Raw genomic sequence first — 25,483 nt, 5'->3', positions numbered from 1 at the left:
TACCCAAATGTATCTCCTCTAAGAGGAAATACCAGAGATCAAAATTATAACCATCATTATTGACCATCATCATAAAAGTAACCAAAGTTCTTCTAATCAAAGAGGATCCCAAGGCTGCTCTTGACCATGAGCTCGGCTGATATACCAGTTTCTAACACTCTGCAGAGGTTGCACACTTTACTCACGAGTCGTGATCCCTTTCCAGCCTAGGTTGTACAGACCCGATCTTGACTATTGAGGTGAATGGCCAGGGATACACTACGTAGACTTTAGCCTAGGTTGTACAGACCCGATCTTGACTACTAAGGTGAATGGCCAGGGATACACTACGTAGACTTTACAAAGACTCCCCTGGTGCATAGCTGCTTGTTAGGTTTAACCAGTCGTACAAACGCAGTACACCTCCCCAAGGTGGGTGACTAACAAAACCAAATCGAATGAACCTCTGCACCCCCTTCGTAGAGCGAGCACTACGCCCCGGCCCCCATTGACGGCCCTTAGGCAAAGCCAACTACACCACCAAGTTTACCTAATTAATAAGCTAAGGGCGTCCCATTCCACCCTCATGGTTGCACTGTTATCCCGAGTGGTCACTCCACGAATAGGTCCTTACAGAGAGGTACTCAAGAAAATGGCCTGAGTCCCCTAAAATATCACAATATCATCATCGGGATAACATCATCGTATCATAAATATTCACATCATGTTCATTGATTAAGTTGAAGCAATAGCATAAGCTAACCAGGATTAACCCAAAAGGTAAACAACGATAAGTAAATACAGACTAGTCAATCCTTAGGTTTCAATAATGTAATGTGGGACAGTGAATTATAAAGTATGTAGGACATAATAGATCAGAGGACACTTGCCTTCACCAGATTGTTGCTCAGGAAGATCTTCGGCAACACACTTAGGAACCACGGGCTGCTCGTTGTCTAAATAAAGCGATCATGCATTCAATACATTTGGTAAATGACAAAGGAACAACACATCAATCATGTATAAACATGGGAACACATCTCAAAAAGGAAAGTATAGACTCAAAAGGGAGTTTAAATTATAGGGTGAACTAATCTTATTTTGTAGTTGATTATTCTTTAAGTGTTGTCCATGATTACATAATCGAACTCTACTTATTTTAATGAGATGTAAAAGTTAAACTAGAGATAAATTCATGTAATACACATTATTAATCTCACAAGGTTAAATATTCTTTAACCACTAGGGTTTTCTTTTTATCTATTTTCTTAAGTGAACAATTCAACACATACACTAACTTATAGTCTAGGTATAAAATTAGAGTGTACAGATTGTGAATGAACATAATTTATCTAAACAGAGAATATTCCGATGAACATTTTGCAATTTGAATCTGCAAGAGATCTGCAAGTTCATATGCAAAAGATATGAAATAAACAAGTTTGGAAGTTTAAAATATGAAAATAGGCTAATTCTGTGATTATATAAAAGCCTAGGGTTCAATCTGCAAGATTTCAGGGGCCTACGCGCAAAAACTAGGGACAGCGGGTTGATTCCCAACAAACCGAGGGTCTCTTATGAAAAACTGCCACACGAAGGGGTATCAGGTAATCTGGATCGCACGATCCTGAACGGACGACTGAGATTAGATCTCACGGTCGAGCGTGCGGCGAGCTCTGATAGGTGGGCTCGGGGCGCCAGCGACCCAGGGCAGGGCTAACAGGCCGGGCCCAGCGGCAGAGGCGTGGGTGAGGGGAGCGAGCTGAGCTTCTGGATCTGCATCGGACGGTTGAGATTAGATCTGGCCTAATTAAATCTAGACCGCCAGATCTTAGACGGATGTCTGAGATCCAACGGTCGGCGATCAGTCATGGGTGTGGTGGCACTGCTCGACCCCGCGACGAAGTCTCACCGGAGACGAGGGGGATGACCACGGTGGGGCTCTAGGGGCTCGGGGAAAGGCTCAGGCGCGTTCAAGGCGATATGGCGAACTCGATCGTGGGCTTCACACCGGCACGGGAGCACCAGAGAGCACGGGACACGGTGAGGCAGGCTAACGGCAGCGCGACCCCACTCCGGCGAGGAATTGCGCGAGCGCTAGGGCAGTAACAAACAAAGTAAGTGCATAGGGAGGTTGCTTACCACAAGCGCGAACTCAGGAGCGCCTGGAGGACGGCAGGGAGGCGGTGAAGTCTCGGGTCGACGGCGGCGAGCTCCGGCTGCGCAAGAAGTGCTCCAGTGAGCGCGGACCAGGCAAACCGAAGGGGGAAGGACGAACCGATGGGTGTCCCGAGCTGCGGGTGATGCGGCGAAGCTTACCGAGGGGACGGGCGTGACGTGGGCTCAACGACTGTTGTGGAACGGCGGTGGTCTTCGGTGAGCGGCGGCAGAGCTTGTCTGGTCGCGCGCGTAGGCGAGAGAGGGGGCGAGAGAGCTCGGCTGAGGGTGCAAGTGAGCGATGGCAAAGTAGGCGAGCAGGGCATGGGGTCTAAAGGGGCAAGGGCATGCGGAGGTGGCCGGAGAACGCGCAGACGTGGGCGCGTCCACGACGAGGGATGTGAGCGGGAGGTTAGGGACGGGCTGATGGGTGGGGTCCGCGGGACAGAGAGAGAGAGAGCGGGCGCGTGTGCGAGAGAAACGGCACCGACAGATCGGCTTCACAGAACAGCGAGAGGGAGAGAGGAAGAGAAGAGGTGCACGGGTTGGCGTCGATAGGCGGGGCTCGCCTGTCAGGGACCAAAGGTGCGCGGGCGCGCGCGGGGGGCTGGGCCTAGTGGGCCAACTGGGCCGAATTGGCTTTTCCATTTTCCAGGGAATTTCTAATTGCTTTTCTATTTATTTTCTCTAGGGTTTTCAATTCAAATTCAAATCAAGTTTCAAATTCAAACCAAATCAAACATGTGCAACAATTGAAAGAATATTTGGAGCTCAACATGATGCAACATTCATGACTCATTTTGTTTTGACAAAATAAAATAAATAATCCCTCACTATTTAAGCTAAATCTAACCAAAAGAAAAAGAGAGAGAGAAACTAGAGAGAGAGAGAAGAGTAACACCAGAATTTGGATGATAATTAGAAAGAAATTTTATACCCCCAAATTCAAGGTGTTATAGACCTATCCTCCTTAAAAGAATCTCGCCCTCGAGATTTAGGGCTGGCTAGCAAAAAGTTTAGGGTAATTGGTTCTCAGATCATCTTCTTTTTCCCAGGTTGCTTCTTCTTCTGAGTGATGGCCCCATTTTACTTTGCACATCCGGATAGTGCTCCTCCGAGTGACCCGATCCACTGTCTCCAGAATTTGAGTTGGCTTCTCAATATATGTCAAATCTTCTTGAACTTCATGGTCCTCCATTGGCAACTGCTCTTCTAGTACTCGCAAGCATTTCTTCAACTGAGATACGTGAAACACATCGTGCACAGCTGACAGATTCTCTGGTAAACTAAGTTGATATGCTACTTCTCCACGCCTTGCTTGAATCTGGTACAGTTCGATGTATCGAGGTGCTAGCTTGCCTTTTACACCGAATATTTTGATTCCTCTGATCGGTGACACCTTCAGGTAGACATAATCTTCCACTTCAAAACTCAGTTTTCTTCTTGGGGCTGGTCCATGACACCTTCAGGTAGATGAGGTGGTGGTATTCCGAAGCTTCATGATGTATCTATATTTGTCGCTGATGCCGAAGCTGAACAGACCGTTGCTGAAGCTGATAGCAAAAATGAAGATGAGGATGATGACAACATCCTAAGCCCGAGCAAACCCAGCCATATTGAATTTGGGAGATCCACAATTAAGACACAGGATCTAGTTTTAATGAAGAAACTAGGATACTTTGGAGAGAATGATGACAAACTGGTTCATTTTGCTAGAGAGGAGGTGATTCCAGAACCAAAATAGGATGAAGTCGTAGTCTTCAAAAGCTTCTTCAGGGCTGGACTTCGGTTCCCCCTTTATGAGATGATCGCTGAAGTTTTGAAGAAGTTCGAAATTTACCTACATCAACTGACCCCCAATGTCATTGTTAGACTTAGCGTGTACATTTGGGCTCTTCGAAGCCAAGGAAAAAGTGTCAATGCTGAAGGGTTCTGTCGAGTGCACGAACTTCATTATCAGACAAAGGCTAGAACCGATGGTCTGCACAAGAATTTTGGGTGCTACAATTTTGCATACCGAAAGGATACTAAGGCCCATGTGATTGGTTACCATACGAAGTGATCGATCGGGTGGACAAATGAGTGGTTTTACGTGAAGGACGACGAAAAAAGAGGGAGAAACTCATGAGCATGGTATTGAGTCCCTTAAGACTGAGATTCGGCATGACACGACCCCTATGCAATATGCAGTTCAGGTCCCCCTACCAACTAGCCGAGGTGGAATTTAGAGTTGTGGCAGAGCATATCAGCACTAGGGACTTGGTGCAAGAATATTTGGCAAACAGGACGTTTCCAACTTCTGGTGGGTGGGGAATGCCGAAGAAAAAGGAAGAAGGGAAAAAGTTTGAACTTATTCGACTTCCTTATTGGTTTAAGTTCCAAAAAAATATTCAGCAAACCCTACACTGAATGGTTGGAGCTGATAGAAACAATGTGCAATCAAATTCTCGAGAACTATACAAAGAAAGAAGATGAGATGATGGCAGCTGCCTTCGGCACCCGTGAAAAACGAAGGTTGAATCGGGTGATGGATGCTCTTAACTTTGAATATCCAGATTACGACAGACTTGACGAAGGGGCCGGAGGAGCGAAAAGAAAGAGGATTGTTAGTATTCTGAACAGGCCGGCCATCCGGTCCGTCAAGGAAGATCAGAGGGCTGTCATGAAGCAAAAAGTTCTAGCGGAGCCAAAGGATTCGACTCCCAAGAAATGAAAGCTTGTCAAAATATCTCCGGTAGAGACGAAGGTACAAAATGTGCCAGAAAAGACTGCAGGCCCTTCTTCGCCTTCCTCTATTGATGTTTCAGAAATTCTGAAGGTAATGACTGAACCCTTCCCGTTCGCAATGCTAAGTCCTCTAGGGTCAAATATGACTAGCCTATTGCAGTCAAAGGAGACCGCTTCGGCTACCGAGGGAAATGTTGGGGGTCAGAGGAAACGTCGAATGATGAACGTAATGCAAGCCATCGAACAGACCCCGCCCCGGCTTCGGCGGAAAAGACAATTGTGTCTGCTGATGCTGAAGATACTATCGAAGCCAAATCTAATGAAGCTACACCTGAAATTTATAATCTCGCAACCACAATGTCAGAAATTGACAGACTTATATCTGATGTGGTTCCTGAGAAAAACGTAGCCGAAACGTCTACTGATAATGGAAAGAGAACTGAGGAGACCTCTTCGGAAGATAAAAATTTCGATCTTTGGCACCTGGGTGGCCAACAACTTTCCTAAGAGGATATATCGAAACTGAAGGAATTTGCCATATCTTGCGGCTATTAGCCTGGATCCATGCTCTTTGGCGGCGTCAACGAAGAGATTATACGATGTATTCGCGACCGCACCGGAGCTAAAATTATAAGCACATTGTCAAAGAGCATTGGATTACCGAAACTAGAGAAGGACATCAGCTGCTACAGAAGACAACACATTATTAGCAGCTTATTTTACTCAAATTTCAAAGTAAAGTTCCTTTACTATTTTCCTTTCGTCATGTCGATTTATGTATTTTAGTAATGGGGATCTAATTTTAATTCGTCTTTCAGTGTCTATTGCTGAGCAAGGCCCTAAAATGCAGCAGGACAACGAAGACAGGAAAAATGAGTTCGTTATCCAAGGCTTGGAAAAGAGGATTGATAAACTTGAAACTTCATTGCAGGAAAAAGACATCCTGCTGCATTCTGTCGAAGGCTCTCTTGCCGAAGTTTGATCTCAAAATGAAAAATTGAGCAAATAGCTGGAAGAAGCTCGAAAACTTTTGGAAAGGAACTCAGATCACTTCAACCGCGAGTCCGAAGTGCTAAACGCGACAATCAAGGCCGAAGTTGAAAAGAACCTTAAACTGAACGAAACGATCAAAACTCTTCGAAATAAATGCTTCATCTTTCTTCGAAATAAATGCATCGCTCGGCTGAAGGGTATCTTCAATTCTATTGGAGCTGTATCTGAAGAAGTTAATATCTCTGCTAAAGATATTCCTGGGTCTCTTGGATGTGTTGAGAAAGAGGTTGACGTTCTCGACAAAGTTATAACTGGCCACGATGATTTATGTGTGCTAGTGGCTTCTTGTGGCACGACTGCTGCTTTCATCAAAGCTGGGTGTAATCATATAAGAGCCGTTAATAGGCCAAACTTCAACCTCTCACCATCTGACCTAGTTGATATTCCAACCAAAGCTCGAAGCATAGGCAAAAGATTCATCACTCAAATCTAGGCAAAGGGCGGTCGAGAGATGGCTGGAGGCGAAGCTCGAAACCTACTTAACAAAGTATAGAAAATCTCTTTACCTTTATGCCTTTATTTTATATTTTTCCTTATTACATTCCTCAATATCGTTGCCTCTGTCATTTTCAGGGTGATATTGCTGAAAGCTAATGAACTGAAGCTTGTTCTGGAGCGCTGAAGGAGACTTCATAAACTTCTCTTGCTATTATCTGTAGAAACACTTTTGGAGGTTCTTTGTACAAGAAAATGTATCATTCGGCAAAGAATTGTAATTGAATGTGAATCAATTTTTTGTAAATATTTGTGAATGCTTCGTAATACTGCTTTACCTTTTGTTTGACTGTTGTCTGCTTTGCTATGGACGAAACCGATGCTCGCAGCTTTTTGAGCCGAAGGCAAAAAAACACCTTCCCTTCTTTTCGTTCACATCGAAGCACCCTTGGACCAAAATCAAAGAATGGCCCCCTCGTATATAATGAAGCATTTTCCATTCTTTTTCTATTAAACAACTTCATTTGAAACGAAGCATCTTCGTTCACAACGAAGCATTTTCACGTTGAAGGCAGAAACCCTCACTTCTTCTCCTGTTAATGTCTTATGCGTTACGTCATGATGCGATGAAGCTATAGAATTCTAATGTAGGTTTGTATGAATGCAGAAGATGATGGGATGAAGTATGCAAATGTATGCCGAACGTAAAAAACTCACGCGAATACACACCAAGACTCTGCATCCCCTTAGGAACGACTTTGGAGTCTCTTCACCTTTTACTTAGGTGGTATTTCAGCTCTGCATCCCCTTAGGAACAACTTTGAAGCTAAGATCTGCATCCCCTCAGGAACAACTTTAGAGCTTCTTCACCTTTGACTTAGGTGGCATTTTAGCTCTGCATCCCCTTAGGAACAACTTTGGAGCTTCTTCACCATTTACTTAGGTGGCATTTTAGCTCTACATCCTCTTAGGGATGACTTTGGAGCTTTTTCATACTTTTTTACACTCAATGGTGTTGTTGGGGACTTGTTCTCAAATGCTATGAATCAAGAACAAGGCAACACAAAATGTTAAATGTTAATGCCCTTCGTCCTTCGAAGCATTATCTCCCTTAGGATATAATGATCTTCAGACGAAGGTCATGAAGGACATACCTTCTTCATCGTAGCATATGCTTAATAAAAGAAGAAGTATATGAAATATACGAGACAACATGAGCGATCACATAACATTATCAATTCATCCTTATTATATTAACATGGAAAAATAGAGACAGTATTGAATTACATATGTACCTTCGGCTTCACAGAAGGCAAAAGTACAAGCGTGACGCACGAGTGAATACAAGTTAGCGTGAACAGTACGGGGGTACTGTTCATCTATTTATAGGCACAGGACGCAGCCTGTGAGAAATTACATTCATGCCCTTTACATTTATTATTGGCTTATAGAAAAATCTATAAGGACTAGATAGCCTTTTCCCTTTTAAGTCGGTTCCTTTTCCCGTGATTGAGCCGAAGCTCCTTTGTGCATAGCTTCGAAGTATTGGCAACCTTCGTCACGACCGCGGCCTTCTCATCGTGTAATCCGAAGGTACCTATCCATAAGCCATACTTGGAAGACATTGTTAAATTACGTTTTTGAGGACCTTCGGAGGACGAAGGTCCCCAACAGTAGCCCCTCGCAGTGTTATTTTGTTAAGATAACGAATTCAGACTGTGTCATGGACGAAGGCCTTAAGCCGAAGGTCTGAAAAAACACCTTCCCTTTGCTAGAATAGCAACAGTCAATGACAGACGGGACCCTCCAATTTGGAGCGTGCCGAGCGTATAAATAAGAACTCACCCTGACCACATTTGGTACGCTGTCTGTGCCACTTGCTTTGTTTGCTCAATTTTATAGCTCTTGCTCACCAACGCTTGCTTAGTTTCTCAAGCTTTTTAAGCTTCGGTTTGAAGGACACATTTTCGTCATTTCCGAAGAAAAGATGTCTCAAGACAAGAAAGTTGCTGCTGAGACGAAGCTAACCGAAGAGGAGAAGCTCTTTGAGCAGAAGAAGGCTGCGAATCCTTATATAGCTGGGTTTTTAGAATCAATGGCAAAATCAAATATAGAGAAGATTACAAGAGAGATATTGGAGGGCCTGTCTGAAGATACTGGTGACAGTGATAGTTATGATGCTGAAAGTGGGGGTGAAGATTCTGAGGACCGGCCCTGGAGGTCAAGTCATTCGATTTTTGGAAAATCGACCATCAAATAAAATCACCTTGAAAGCATGAGAGCAAGAAACTTTCGGGATATGTCTATTGTGAGAGGTGGCAGAGACAACAACGTCCCTGCCCCTGAGGAAGACGAAGTTGTGATTTACCGAAGCTTCTTCAAATCTGGGCTTCGGTTTTCATTGAGCAGGTTTGTGGTCGAAGTGTTGAAAATTTATCAGATCTTCCTTCATCAGATAACCCCCGAAGCTATTATTAGAATGGGAATTTTTGTTTGGGCTGTGAGAAGCCAGGGAGTGAAGCCAAGCGCGAAATGTTTCTGCAGTATGCATGAACTTGCATATGAGACGAAGGCCATGGGCAAGGAACAATATCACAATAACTTTGGCTGTTATGGATTTACTGCCCGCCCCAACACAAGTTATCCAGTGCCAACATACCGAAAAAGGTGGCTTGGAGCCTGGATGGAGGAATAGTTTTACGTGAAGAATGACTTGAAGGCAAGAGAAGATATTAAAGTATTTATTATGCGCCCCATTTGGTCCCGCTTTAGCCTTCGAAGGCCAAAGGTTGAGATTGACGAAGCCGCCGAAGCATGCCAAAAGGCTTTTGGTACTGTCTGCTTTTTTATTGGTACAAGAGATTTAATCCAGGAGCATATAGCCTTCAGAGTATGGCCACTTGTAGAGATCTGGGAAATGCCGAAGGAGACTGTCACCAAGTCTAGCGAGGGTGAGCTGGTTCGACTGAAATACACCTTCAGATATGGAGATAAATTTGATGAACCAAATGATGACTGGCTGAAATGTATCGAAGCTACAAGTGATGAACTGCTTGGGCCGTATTCCAAAGCAGAAGATAATGCATTATCCACATCCTTTGGTGGCCGGGAAAAAAGAGATTGAACAGAGTTTTTGATGCCATTGGTTTCGTTTACCTTGACTACTGCTACCCGCTGCGGGAAGGGGAAAGAAGAGGAAGACTGCTGTTTCGGCCACTCTAGATGAGCCTGCGCCGAAGAGCGAAAAGTTGAAAGTCCTTACCCACCGGCCATGTTATATTGAACCGGCTGTGGTGCCTGAGTTTGGCGGAGAGACTTCTTCAGCTGCTAAACCAAATGAGCCCATTTGTCCTACGTAGAAGGCTGAAGATCTAGCTATAATGCCGAAGGAATTCTCAGCCGAGCTAGCTGAATCGAAGACTGATAAAAGTAAGGCTGAAGAGCCAATAATCGAAGGAACAAAAATGTTAGAAATTTTAAGCCCTTCGACAAAAGTAATAGTGCCGAAGGCACAAAAAAATCTTGCGGTTACTCCCAAAAGAAGAAGGATGGCAAATGTACTAGATGTGTTAGAAACAGTAAAGGCTTTAAGCTCTACTCCTTCAGGGAAAATCGCCGAGGCTTCGAAAATGCAAATCGAAGCTAAAACAAAACCGGCCAAAATTGGAGCTGCAGTAAGCCAAGCTAGTGCCGAAGCTAGGCCTTCAGAGCCCGCTGAGAAAAAACTTCGAAAATTGAAGAGAAAGCAGCAGAGGAAGAGGCTATAGAACAGACTTTGCCTGAAAAAGTTGCCACTCCTGGTCCCGAAGCTTTAAAAGAAAGTATTGAATATATCATCCGACATGCTTCGGGAAAAAGACTCTCTAAAGAAGAGGAACGAGAAGCTCAATACTATGCCCAAAAACGGAAATATCCGAAGGGGGCATTAGTGTTCAATGGCAGCGGAGAGGAAGATTTTTTGTACTGTCTCTCGGATAGCAAAGAGATATATGTTTGCCAGGAGATGGGTAGAAGCTTCGGATTTCCAACGTTAGAAGATGGCCTCTCAGTACTATCGAAGGATGAATTGGCTGACAGTTTGACATATAATAGCATAAAGGTATAAAAGTTAACTTCGTATCTGAAAACGAATTGTTTCTTTTGCTTATATTTGATCTTGTTCTTCTCTTGCAGGGCCTAATTCTTAGCAATGCCCTTCGAGCACAGAAAAATATTGAAGATGAAGGGTATACAATAGCTCTGAACAACCTTCGTTCAGAATTGATTGAACTAAGGAACGAAGGTCATGAGAAAGACAAGATATTAATTTCATTGATAAAAAAATAAAAGAAGATGAAGCTAGCTCCAAAACTCAAGCTGAGGCCCAGAAGAATGAAATCGAAGACCTTCAGAAACAACTAGCTGAGGTTAAAGTAAAATGCGCTGTCGCTGAAGCTGATCGAGATGCCAGCGAATATTGGAAAAATTATTTAGAAAAAATAGTTGCAGAACTTCGCGCATACAAGGAAAGATGTTTTGAAAAATCTATGGAGTGCGTGAAGAAAATTAAGATCAGCTTCACCAAAGTGGGCGCTTATTCAAACGAAGACAACTTCATACGAGGCGATCCCGAGGGTGTTATCGAGTGGATCAGTGGAGAAGCCGAAGCTTTTGAGGAAATCCTGAGTGACCGTGGGGATGTCTGTGCGTTTTCTAGTGCGAGAGGAGTTTCAGCTATCTTGGAGAAGGCGGGTTGCAATCATGTTAAAACCCTAGCTCAGGCCGAAGCTACCCTTTCCGTGGAAGACACGAAGGATCCCTCGGCCGAATCAAGTTTATTGGGCGGCAAATTTTTCACTGATATTTGGGAAAATGGCGGCCGAGAAATGGCCCATGAGATAATGAAGAAGAGCGAAAAAGATGTCCATGACTCTCGAGAAGCAGCAAAGAAAGCTGCAGAACTTGAGAGACAGATAGGTATTGTTTACTGGCTTGCATCTTCACCGTTTGTTTTTGTGGCTTCAAACTGATTGATTTTTTCTATCGCAGCTGAGCTACCTCCTCCACTGGAGCCGTTTAACCCCCTGGCCGATCCGGAGACAAAGAAAGCGATAGAAATCATTAATATGGCCGAACCTATTATCGACGAAGTTGTTACCAAACTACTTAACGAAGCTGCAGAAAAAGTTCTGAAGGAAGAGTAGTAGTTATTGTAAAAACATTTCTAGGATATTAATGTAACATTTGCTGAACTAAGTCTGTAATATTTGATGTTTATAATTTTGAATCTATTATGTAAGTTGTTTGTAATTCAATTTTTGCGATGCATGAAACTTTATGTACATGCCGTTTTTGAGCCTTCAGTGAAAAAACACCTTCCCTTCTTTTCATGCTTCGTAAAGAAGAGTTTTTATGCCTTGCAAGAACATCCACACTTCGTAAAAACATCAATGTTTCGTAAACAATAGATCCCTTCTTCCACAACAGAACTGATGAGGTTGTAATTCTCAGCTTACTTTGTGCCTTAGCACCTTTTCATTTTTGTAAATCATTCTCCGAAGATCAGCTTCATTTCAAATTCATGTCATTGGTGTGAAATGATGTAAGATGTGATGCTATGCGATATGATGCGATGATATGATGCAAAGAATGATGCTAATGCTGAAGACACATACCCGTGCTGAAACACAACCTCTGCGTCCCCTTAGGAACGATCAAAATCTCTTTGCCATTTATTTTTTGGCTTCACCGCTTATTTTTCGGTGTAAGTTCTACATCCCCTTAGGAACATCTTTTGAACTTCTTTGCCTTCTATTTCGGCGGTATTCGCGTTGACTTTTCGCGCTTCGCCTTATATTTCGGCGGTATTTGGCTCTGCATTCCCTTTGGAAAGACTTTTGAGCAGAAAACTTACGCTGCGCTCCCTTAGGAACGACTTTTTGTAGCTTCGACAAACTTACGCTGCGCTTCATAGGAATGACTTTTTGTAGCTTCGGCAAACTTACGTTGCGAACTTTAGCTCTGCATTCCCTTAGGAACGACTTTTGAGCTTCAGCAATTTTTGAGCTTCGTTAGTCTATGGAAAAGATATATTTCACTATGACAAGAACGAAGCTATTACAAGAAATGAAAAATGACAAGAAAACTAGGTTTACATTGATTGTTCCTTACTAAAAAGAAAATGACAATGAATGTAAAAATGCTTCAGAGGTAGGATATCTCTCAATAGATGTGTTTTGATTCTGGCACAGTACTGTTGACTGTGCGAGCTTCGGATTCCTCCCTGAAATCTCGCTGCTGATGGTCTGTTGGCTTCCTTCTGGCTGCTTTCCTCGTGAATAGGCAGGTTGTAGTGGTGGCGGAGGTGGAAGCTGTGGCCAAGAAGCCTGTGGCTGACTAGCCGAAGAAACAGAAGCTACAGGATGATTACCCACATATTCTAGTATGTAGGGTGAGTGACACGAAGCAGTGTGCATGACCTGCTTCGGTTGGTTTTGCCAGGCTTCGGCTTCTGCGATCTCCTTCTGCTTTTGAATGGTTATTTGGCACATTCTTGTAGTATGGCCCTTGTCTTCACCACAAAATAGGCAGTAGATCTTCCTTGGCTGATCCCCATATCTTCCTCCGAAGCCCCTGGCGGTCGAAAAGAGCTTTGCCCCGAAGATTGTGAAGTATACTGCGGCTTCTGCAACTGACTTCCTCTGTCATCACTCTGAGTGGAGTTGTGAATTGACCTGACATGCCTTGGGTGAATTCTTCCTCCGAAGCCCCTGGTCATCTCAGAGAACCTGTAAGCTTCCTCCCTTCTCTGGCGGAAATCATTGTCAGCCCGGATGTACTCATCCATCTTTTGAAGCAGCTTCTCCAGAGTCTGTGGAGGCTTTCTAGTGAAATACTAGGCAGTAGGTCCTGGACGAAGCCCTTTAATCATGGCCTCAATGACAATTTCATTGGGCATTGTAGGCGCTTGTGCTCTCAGACACAAGAACCTTCGGACATATGCCTGAAGATACTCCTCATGGTCTTGCGTGCACTGAAACAGGGCCTGAGCTATGACTCGCTTCGTCTGAAAGCCTTGGAAACTTGTCACTAGCATATCCTTAAGCTTTTGCCACGAAGTAATAGTCCCTAGCCGAAGAGAAGAATACCATGTTTGGGCCACATTCCGAACTGCCATGATGAAGGACTTGGCCATGACAGCTGCATTGCCTCCATATGAAGATATAGTTGTTTCATAACTCATCAGAAACTGCTTCGGATCTGAATGCCCATCATACATGGGGAGTTGAGGTGGCTTGTATGATGGGGGCCATGGGATAGCCTACAGTTCTGCTGCTAAGGGAGAAGCATCATCAAAGGTAAAGGTATCATGATTAAAATCATCATACCATCCATCCTTGTTGAATAAGCCCTCTTGATGAAGCTCCCTGTGTTGGGGCCTTTGATCTTGTTCGTCTTGAGCAAGATGGCGTACTTCTTCAGTGGCTTCGTCGATCTATCTTTGAAGATCAGCCAGTCGGGCTATCTTTTCCTTCTTTCTTTGTACTTGCTGATGGATTATCTCCATGTTTCTGATTTCTTGGTCCAGCTTCTCCTCCTGGAGTGTTGGACTGGTGGCCTTCCTTTTCTGGCTTCGAGCCTCTCGGAGAGATAGGGTCTCCTGATTTGGGTCCAGTGGCTATAGTGCGGCAGCCCCTGGCGCTGAAACTTTCTTCGACGGCATGGCGAAGGTCAGTGCTTGCCGAAGGTGGTCGAAAAAGGGTTCACCGTAGGTGGGCGCCAATGTTAGGGACTTGTTCTCAAATGCTATGAATCAAGAACAAGGCAACACAAAATGTTAAATGTTAATGCCCTTCGTCCTTTGAAGCATTATCTCCCTTAGGATATTATGATCTTCAGACGAAGGTCATGAAGGACATACCTTCTTCATCGTAGCATATGCTTAATAAAAGAAGAAATATATGAAATATACGAGACAACATGAACGATCACATAACATTATCAATTCATCCTTATTATATTAACATGGAAAAATAGAGACAGTATTGAATTACATATGTACCTTCGGCTTGACAGAAGGCAAAAGTACAAGCGTGACGCACGAGTGAATACAAGTCAGCGTGAATAGTACGGGGGTACTGTTCATCTATTTATAGGCACAGGACGCAGCCTGTGAGAAATTACATTCATGCCCTTTACATTTATTATTAGCTTATAGAAAAATCTATAAGGACTGGATAGCCTTTTCCCTTTTAAGTCGGTTCCTTTTCCCGTGATTGAGCCGAAGCTCCTTTGCGCATAGCTTCTAAGTATCGGCAACCTTCGTCACGACCACGCCCTTCTCATCGTGTAATCCGAAGGTACCTGTCCATAAGCCATACTTGGAATACATTGTTAAATTACGTTTTTGAGGACCTTCGGAGGACGAAGGTCCCTAACAGGTGTAATCTTAGATTTTTACATTTTACACATTGGGGAAGCTGGCCCTTGTATTTCACAGGGCTACGCAAGAAAAAAACAAAAATTACAACCTATGGCCCCATTAAAATCCTTTCTCCCCTCTTGAAAGGAAAAGGGTGCCATACGTAAAAGTAAGAAAATTACATAGTTTACACATAATAATTCCGAAGCTCATCTGCATTCCAAGATCTTGAAATGTCATTACCATCCATGTCTTTCAACGTGTATGATCCAGGTCTTGACGAAGACACCACCAAGAAGGGACCTTCCCACTTAAGCTGAAGCTTCCCCACTTTGTCTGGGTTGGCCACTCTTCGAAGCACCAAGTAACCTGGCTTGATATTCTTTAATCTTACCTTTCTGTCTCGCCATTTAACTATTTCGGCCTGATATTTATTGATGTGATCTATTGCCTGAAGCTTGGTCCCTTCAATGGTGTCTTTTATTATTTTGCAAGCCTCTTCGTCTTCTGCCAAAGCTAGGGTCCTTATTGGACCTGTTCTTGCTTCTTCCGGTGTTATTGCTTCATCCCCGAATAAAAGCTTGAACGAAGTAAACCCTGTTGATCTTGTGACAATAGTGTTATGATTTCATACCACTTTGACCAACTCATCTGGCCACTTTCCTTTTGGCAGATTGAAGATTGACTTTATTATTCCTGTTATAATAATTCTATTAGCTCGCTCTACCAATCCATTAGATTCTAGATGCCTCACAGATGCAAAATGTATCTTTGTACCAATTTGGTCACAAAATTTTTTAAATGTTCCAGCATCAAATTGAGTTCTGTTATCAACCGTGATAGCCTTCGGCACACCGAACCGACAAACGATATTCTGCCAGAAGAACTTCTGGACCGTGGCCGAAGTAATTGTAGCCAGGGTTTAGCTTCGATCCACTTTGAAAAGTACTGCACTACTACCACAACATATTTCAAGTTTTCTTGCGCCGGAAAAAGTGGGCTAAATTAGCTGAGTTAGAGACGAAGGTTGTTTTTTATCTTTGGCACACTTCTGGCAGTTTTCACATTTTTTAACTAGATCCGCTGCATCTGAAGCTGCCTTGGGCCAATAAAATCCTTGTCTAGAAACTTTTCCAAGCAAAGGCCTGGATCCAAAATGAGCTCCACATATCCCTGTGTGTATCTCTTTCATTAGCTCTTGACCTTCGGCTCTAGACAAACACTTCAGCAGTGGAGAACAAACTCCTTGTTTGAACAATTCTCCTTCTATGATCATATAAGGTCTTATCCTGGCTTGCATTCTTTTTATGTAGGCTTTGTCATCCGAAGGATAATTGCCTTGCACGAAAGATACAATCTCAGTTCTCCAATCTTTGTTCTGCACAGGTGAGATTGTAAGCACCGCTCTCTCCATGAGCTCGACTAAAGGTGCTTTTAGAGTTTCAAAGAATACTTCTGAAGGGAGTGGGAGCCCCTGTGTCGCTGATTTAGCTAGTAAATCTGCCTGCTCATTTTCTCCTCTTGGAATATTCTTCACTGCGAAACCTTCGAAAGAGGCTTCCATTCTTTGGATTGTATCAAGATACTTCTCAAGCTTCGGATCTCTTGCTCTACTGCTTTTATCAACGTGGCCTGTGATGACCTGTGAGTCAGATTTGAGGACTGCCCTTCTTATTCCCATTGCCTTAATTTTTTGAAGCGCCAAAAGAAGAGCTTTGTACTCTGTAATGTTATTTGTGCGGTTGAACTCCAATCTGGTCTTGTAGCAGGTTTCGATCTTGGATGGTGAAATTAGAATAGCAGTTGCACCTGCACAGAAAGTTCCCAATGATCCATCCAAGAACACTATCCAAGCTTTGGTGTCTGTTATGCTTCCTTCTTCCTGAGCCCCTGGCGTCCAATCAGCAAAGAAGTCTGCTAACACATGGGATTGAATTGAGGATCTATGGACAAAATCAATAGTGAACTCATTCAGTTCTGCAGCCCATTTCCAACTCTTCCTGTAGCTTCTCTATTTCTTATAATGTCCTTGAGAGGTTGGGACAAAGGTACTATAATGTGGTATGTTGAGGACTTGTTCTCAAATGCTATGAGTTAAGAACAAGGCAACACAAAAAACGTTAAAGGTTGATACCCTTCGTCCTTCGAAGCATTATTTCCCTTAGGATATAATGATTTTCGGACGAAGGTTATGAAACACGTACCTTCATAAACTCAACATATAATAACAAAGGAAGGATTATACGAAATATGAAATATGAAGGAAAATATAAACAATTACATGTTGTTATCAATTCATCTCTGTATTATTATTATAGAGAAAAAGAAACAACATCAAGTTACAAATGTACCTTCGGCTTGGAAGGAAATGAAAGTACAAGCGTGACGCAAAAAGCAAATGCCCAGTCAGCGTGAACAGTACGGGGGTACTGTTCACCTATTTATAGGCACGGGACACAACCCATATAAAATTACATCCATGTCCTTTACATTTGGTAGTAGTTCTATAGTAATCCACCAAGGTTTAAATAGCCTTTTCATCTTTAAGTCGGTTTCCTTTTCTGCAGACACGCCGAAGCTTTCCTGCTCACTCCTTCGGCGCTGTATCAACCTTCGTATTCTTCGAGCTTCTCCCACTGTGGTACCGATTCGAGTCCGAAGATACCTGTTTACACATTATACTCCAGAAACACTGTTAAATCTTGTTTTTGAGGACCTTCGAAAGCCGAAGGCCCCCAACAGTAGCCCCTCGCAATATTAATTTGTTAAAATAATAAATTTAGATTGCGACATGGACGAAGGCTTTAAGCCGAAGGTCCGAAAAAACACCTTCCCTTTGCTAGAATAGCAACATTCACTGACAGGCGGGGTCTTTCAATTTTCAACGCACTGGGCGTATAAATAAGATCATACCGCGAGCTCATTTGGCACGCTCTCTTGCCATCTGCTCCCGCTCACTCAATTTTTAGTTCTTGCGCACCAAGATCTGCTTAGTTTTTTAAGTTTTGAAGCTTCGGCATCGAAAACAGTTTTTTAGTGTCTCCGAAGATGTCTGAAGATAAGAAGGCTGCTGCTGAGATGAAGCTGAGTCTCGATGAAGAGAAGAATCTGGGGTTTCTTATAGCAATGTCGAAGACCAATACAGAAAAAATCACCAAAGAAATTTTAGAAGGTTTGTCTGAAGATACTGATGACAGCGACAGTTATGATGTGGATAGTGGTGGTGAAGACTCCGAAGATCGCCCTTGGCGACCAAGCCATGCGGTTTTCGGCAAATCAAGTATCAAAGAAAATCATCTTGTCAACATGAGAGGAAGGTATTTCCAGGACTTGTCCGTTGTTAGAGCCGATGAAGGAGAAAAGACTTGTCCGAACCCTAAAGAAAATGAAGTCGTAGTGTACCGAAGCTTTTTGAAAGCTGGACTTAGATTTCCCCTGAGCAACTTTGTCGTAGAAGTGCTGAAAATATTCGAAGTATATCTTCACCAACTTACCCCCGAAGCAATCATAAGGCTAAATATCTTCGTGTGGGCCGCGAGAAGCCAAGGTCTGGAGCCTGATGCAAAAAGTTTCTGTAATATACACGAATTATCATACGAGACAAAACCTTGGGGTAAGGAACAGTATCACAATAATTTTGGCTGCTACAGTTTCGTTTCTCGGTCTGGGTCAAGCTGTCCCGTGCCAACCTTTCGGAAGAGATGGCCCGGCGACTGGATGACAGAATGGTTTTATGTGAAGAATGACCTGGCAGTACGGGAAGATATCAAAGGTATAATTATGCGCCCTATTTGGCAAAGCTTCGGCCTGCGGAGGCCGAAGGTTGAAATGAATGAAGCTGCCGAAGAATGCCAGAGAGCCTTCGGTGTTATTTGTTCTTTTATTGGAACAAGAGATTTGGTACAAGAGCATATTGCCTTCAGAATATGGCCGCTCGCGGAAAAATGGGAAATGCCGCAAGAAACCATAAAGGAGGCTGACGAAGGTGAACTTATCAGGCTGAAGTATACTTTCAAGTTCGGAGATAAATTCGTTGAGCCAGATGATGACTGGCTAAAAAGTATTGAAAATTTAAGTGATGAACTGCTTGGGGCTTACTCGAAGGCCGAAGATACTGCACTGTCAGCAGCCTTCGGAGGCCGAAAAAAGAAAAGACTGAACCGGGTGTTTGATGCAATCGGGTTCGTCTACCCTGACTATCGATATCCCATCCGAGGGCAGAAAAGAAAAAGCACAACCTCTGCAAAAGAAGAAGCTACAGCTGCTCCTAGTGAGCCAGCACTGAAAAGAAAAAAGATAAAGGTCCTCACACATCGGCCACGCTATATTGAACCAGCTTCGGTGCCTGAGTTCACCGCAGAGATCTCTTCGGCCACCGAAGCTGCAAAGCCAACCAAGCCAACCTTGCTGCCAGAAGTCGCAGATATGGCCGAAGCGCCAACAAGAATAGAATTGGAAGAACCAAAGATTTTGTTACCAGAAACCAAAAAGATGGCTGAAGCGCCATCGACAGAAAAAATGGAAGAAGTAAAAGGACCAATTGAGGGATCAAAAATATCAGAAGTTTTAAGTCCTTCAGCAAATGTTGAGACAATAAAAAATCAAAAGGTGCCTGCGGTGACTCCGAAAAGAAAGAGAATGGTCAATGTGCTAGATGTTCTGGAAACAATTAAATCCTCAAGCACACCTCCGAAGAAGACTGCTGAAACATCCGAAGCAGAAACTGAAGTCTTCGATGCTGAAGCTCCAAAGCAACAGGCTGAGACTGAAGCTGAGCCTTCAAAGCCCACGAAGGAAGAAAAAATATCAGAGCCAATTCCTATTGAAGAAATCAGTGCTGTTGCCCCCGAAGCATCCCCCACAGTACCTGACTATATTGTTCGACATGCTTCGGGGAAAAAGCTGTCTGAAAAGGAAAAACAAGAGGCCCAATTTTACGCCCAAAAACTGAAATATCCAAAGGGGCGTTGATATTCAACGGCAGTGGAGAAGAAGACTTCTTGTATTGTCTCCCTGACAGCAAGGAGATTTCTGTCTGTCGGGAGATGAGCAAGAGCTTCGGATTCCCAACACTAGAAGACGGGCTCTCGGTGTTGTCGAAAAACGAGCTGGCTGACAGCTTGGCGTATAATAGCTTAAAGGTACAAAAAATGGGGCCTTTGTGTTTTTTCTCGAAACCAAAATTTTTCATTTGCTTAAACTTATTGACACACATATTTTTGTTTGCAGGGTCTTATACTTAGCAATGCCCTCAGGGCCCAAAAAGATGCCGAAGATGAAGGGTATGTTATGGCCCTGAGCAACCTTCGTTCCGAAGTTATTGAACTACGAAACGAAGTTCTCGAAAAAGATAAAATATTGCATTCCTTGATAAATAAAATAAAAGAAGACGAAGCTACTTTTAGAGGTCAAGCTGAGGCTCAGAAGCATGAAATTGAAGATCTTCGAAAACAACTAGCCAGAGCTAAAGAGGAATGCATACTTGAAGAAACGAGACGAGAACTTAGCGACCAATGGGCAAATCATTTAGAAGAAACTGTTAAAGAGCTTCGTTCATCCAAGAAAAAATGCTATGACAAATCTATGGAGTGTGTTAAGAAAATAAAAGCTAGCTTCGCCAGCGTTGGCGCATTCTCGAGCGAAGAAAACTTTATAAGAGGCAACCCCGAAGGTCCCATCGAATGGATTAATCAGGAGGCAGAGGCCTTTGAAGAAATTTTAAATAGCCGCGGAGACATCTGCGCTTTTTCAGGTGCCAGAGGGATTGCCACCATTTTGGAGGGAAAAGGCTGCGAACATGTAAAGATTTTATCGCAATCCACAGCCACCTTGTCTGTTGAAGATGTAAAAGATCCTTCAGCCGAAGCTAGCATGGTTGGGGGAAAATTTTTCACCGATATCTGGGACAATGGTGGTAGAGAAATGGCCCGAGAAATCATCCAGAAAAGCGAAAAAGGGATCCATGAAGCTAGAAAAGTAGCAGAGGCTACTGAGAAAAACGCAGAGCCCGAAGGGCAAATAGGTATTAACTAATGGTTTTTATTGTGTTGTAACTTTTGATTTTAAACTTCGCTCGCAATCTGTAATAGCAATGTAGTCGTATCCTGTCCTCCCTTAGATCCTACTGAAGCGTCTCCGGGCCCTCAGCCTAAAGATGACGATGAAATTAAAAAGATGGCTGAAGCTATCATGGATCAAGTTGTCGATCGACTCCTGAACGAAGCTGCAGAAGTAGTACTTAGGGAAGACTAGGTGCTATTGTAAAAACATTTGAAATGTAATATGTGTAATTTCTTGTAACCCTGAATGTAATATACTTGTTTTTTATGGTTCAATTCTTTACGATGCATGAAATTTTATACACATACCGTTTTTGAGTCTTCGACGAAAAAAAACACCTTCCCTTCTTTTCATGCTTCGTGAAGAAGAATTGTCATCTATCACAACAATATCCAAAGTGTTCTGATGAAAAATATCCAGGCTTCATGAAAATATTTTCCGAAGCTATACTCTGAAGATCAATATTGTTTCTCCTTGTGACTTAGCATGATTTGCCCTTTTTCAAAGCATTTTCCCGAAGATCGATATTATGCCCCCTTCTTGTGCCATATGCAGCATGATGTATGATGCTTATGTTATGCAAAATGATGTGATGATGTTATGCTGTGTGAGATGGTATTCATTCCGAAGGTACACGCACATCCGTGCAATAAAATACATAATCTTTTTTGAATCAGCGTTGATTTTTCGCTGTAAGCCTCCCTTAGGAGCTTCTTCGCCTTTTACTTCAGCGGAATCAGCGTTGACTTTTCGCTCTAAGCTCTGCATTCCCTTAGGAACGACTTTGGAGCTTCTTCGCCTTTTACTTTCGGCGAAATCAGCGTTGACTTTTCGCTGTAAGCTCTGCATTCCCTTAGGAACGACTTTGGAGCAAAAAACTTACACTGCGCTCCTTTTGGAACGACTTTTTGTTGCTTCGAAGAATTCATACCGTGTCTTCAAATAAATTTAATAATCCGAAGGTCCTCCTTGCTATTGCAAATTCTCAAGCTCCGGCAACTTAAGCCTGTGTAGAAGATATATTTTCCTTGTGATAAACAACAAAACTATTACTTGAAATTTAAAAAGTGTCCTTTATTACACAGAAAATAAAACTGAATGGAAAAGTCTGCTGTCAAGGTAGGATATTTGTTAATAGATGTGCTTCGACTCTGGCACAGTGCTATTGACTGTGTGAGCTTCGGATTGTTCTCTGAAGTCCCTTTGATGTTGTTCATATTGGCCCCCTTCTGGCTGCTGGCCTTGTTGCAGTGGTGGTGGTGGGGGCGGAGGCTGTTGCCAGGAAGCTTGAGGTTGGCTCGCCGAAGCAACAGAAACTGCAGGGTGGTTGCCTACATATTCTAGGATGTAAGGCGAATGATACGAAGCAGTGTGCATGACCTGCTTCGGCTGACCCTGTTGTGCTGCAGCTTCGGCTATCTCCTTTTGCTTTTGGATGGTAACATGACACATCCTAGTGGTGTGGCCCTTGTTTTCACCACAAAACAAACAAAATATTCTCCTGGGTTGATCCCCAAATCTTCCGCCGAAGCCCCTAGCGCCTCTACCTCTTGGAGCTGGCGGTCGGAAGGAGCTTTGCTGTTGACCCGAAGCCTGTGAGGAGTACTGTGGCCTTTGCTGCTGACTTCCCTTATCATCATTTTGAGTAGAGTTGTGAATTGACCTGACATCCTCGGATAGAATCTTCCTCCGAAGCCCCTGGTCATTTCAGAAAACCTGAAAGCCTCCTCCCTTCTTTGACGAAAATCATTGTCAGCTCGAATGTATTCGTCCATCTTCTGGAGCAGCTTCTCCAGCGTTTGTGGTGGCTTCCTGGCAAAATACTGCGCTGATGGCCCCGGCCGAAGCCCCTTGATCATGGCCTCAATGACAATCTCATTGGGTACTGTCGGCGCCTGTGCCCTCAGACGCAGAAACCTTCGGACATACGCCTGAAGGTACTCTTCATGGTCCTGGGTACACTGGAAGAGAGCCTGAGCGGTGACCGGCTTCGTCTGAAACCCTTGAAAGCTAGTTATCAGTATATCCTTCAATTTCTGCCAAGAAGTGATTGTCCCTGGCCGAAGAGAAGAGTACCAAGTCTGAGCAACGCTCCTGACGGCCATGACAAAGGATTTTGCCATGACTGCCGTATTGCCACCATACGAAGATATAGTTGCTTCATAGCTCATTAGGAATTGCTTAGGGTCTGAGTGACCGTCATATATGGGAAGCTGAGGTGGCTTGTAAGTCTGTGGCCAAGGTGTAGCCTGCAATTCTGTTGAGAGAGGAGAAGCATCATCAAAAGCAAAGTTTCCATGATGGAAATCTTCATACCAGTCATCCTCATTGTGGAAGCCTTCCTGATGAAGCTCTCTGCGTGGAGGCCTTTGGCTTTGATCATCCTGAACAAGATGACGAACCTCTTCAGAAGCTTCATCTATCTGTCTCTGAAGATCAGCTAGACGAGCCATCTTCTCCTTCCTGCGTTGAACCTGCTGGTGAAGGATCTCCAGATTTTGGATTTCCTGATCTAGGTCATCCTCCGGAGGAGTTGGACTGACATCATTCCTCTTCTGGCTTCGGGCCTCTCTAAGAGAAAGGACGTCTTGATTGGGGTCCAGCGGCTGCAGGGTGCCAGTCCCTGTTGCTGAAGCTTTTTTCGGCGGCATGACGAAGGTGATGCTTGCCGAAGGTGTTCAAAGCTCAAGAAATGGAAGTGAGTTCACCGGAGGTGGGCGCCAATGTTGAGGACTTGTTCTCAAATGCTATGAGTTAAGAACAAGGCAACACAAAAAACGTTAAAGGTTGATACCCTTCGTCCTTCGAAGCATTATTTCCCTTAGGATATAATGATTTTCGGACGAAGGTTATGAAAGACGTACCTTCATAAACTCAACATATAATAACGAAGGAAGGATTATACGAAATATGAAATATGAAGGAAAATATAGACAATTACATGTTGTTATCAATTCATCTCTGTATTATTATTATAGAGAAAAAGAAACGACATCAAGTTACAAATGTACATTCGGCTTGGAAGGAAATGAAAGTACAAGCGTGACGCAAAAAGCAAATGCCCAGTCAGCGTGAATAGTACGGGGGTACTGTTCACCTATTTATAGGCACGGGACACAACCCATATAAAATTACATCCATGTCCTTTACATTTGGTAGTAGTTCTATAGTAATCCACCGAGGTTTAAATAGCCTTTTCATCTTTAAGTCGGTTTCCTTTTCTGCAGACACGCCGAAGCTTTCCTGCTCACTCCTTCGGCGCTGTATCAACCTTCGTATTCTTCGAGCTTCTCCCACTGTGGTACCGATTCGAGTCCGAAGATACCTGTTTACACATTATACTCCAGAAACACTGTTAAATCCTGTTTTTGAGGACCTTCGAAAGCCGAAGGCCCCCAACATGGTATGACTGGAAATAATTTCGAAGCTTTCTGGAAGCCATTAATACGTCATATAATATCTTCTCCAGCTCTATATAATTACTTTTTGATGGACTAAGTACTTCAGAAACGAAGTATACTGGAACTTGCTTCTTCGTTTGATCATCTTGTCTCTCCTGCACCAGCGCTGCACTGACTGCAGCATGGGAAGCAGCTACATACAATAGCAATGGAGCTCCTGACGAAGGTGGAGTCAATGTTGTTAGTTGTATCAGGTATTGCTGCAGCTCTTCAAAAGCCTTTTGTTTAATTGGTCCCCATTGAAAGACTTCAGGTGATTTTAGCACTTCGAAGAATGGCAAATTCCTTTCTACTGATCTTGAGATGAATCTGTTTAAAGATGCCAGCCTTCCTATTAACCTCTCAGCACCTTTTATTGTCCTTGGTGGCTCCATCCGAAGCATAGCTTCTATTTTGCTTGATTTGCTTCAATTCCTTTTGTTGATACAAGGCACCCAAGAAATTTTCCCTTCTTCACCCCGAAGACACATTTCTCTGGAATTAGCTTGAGACCAGCCTTCCTAAAATTGGCAAATGTTTCTTGCAGGCCGGCAATGTGATTTTCTTGCTTCCTGCTTTTTACTTTGATATCATCAACATATGTTATGACATTCCTGCCAATCTGAGAGCTAAGAACTTTGGAGGTCATTCTGCTAAAGTGTCACACCCGGTTTTGGAAGGCAAACCGAATGTGAACCATGTACGTGCCAGGATTAGAAACTCACGTACACAACGATTACATAATTGGACATCATCACACATTGCTCAAAGTAAATAGCGGAAAGGTACTTTTATTGCATCAAGATGTCCAAGACATCCATAGAGTCTATAACATAGTCATTTAACATTATCAAAGTGTGGAATACGAAACGTAGAAGATAAGGCCTTCACAGGCAGCTGACTAGGGGTTTGCCACTAAGATAACTAGAACTCGTCGTAGTCCTGAAACTCCTCAAAGTTCTCCATGTTGCCAGCATCTCCTCCTGAGCACTGAGTATAGTGGGGACAACCTAGGATGGGGTGGTTTTTAAAGTAAGGATGAGTACACATCAACGTACTCAGCAAATGTCCCGTTTGGCTAAACTGGACTAGCTGTATGTCGAGTTAAGGTTAAGCAGTTGCTTTTAGTTGGTCAAGTATTTATTACTATGAGTAGAGCCATGTTTTAGTAATAAACCTAGTTATTACCCAAATGTACTCCCTCTAAGTGGAAATACCAGAGAGCATAATT

Source organism: Zea mays, chromosome 5 (assembly GCF_902167145.1).
Source record: "Zea mays cultivar B73 chromosome 5, Zm-B73-REFERENCE-NAM-5.0, whole genome shotgun sequence".
NCBI classification, from domain to species: Eukaryota; Viridiplantae; Streptophyta; class Magnoliopsida; order Poales; family Poaceae; genus Zea; species Zea mays.
This window is presented reverse-complemented; position numbering follows the sequence as displayed.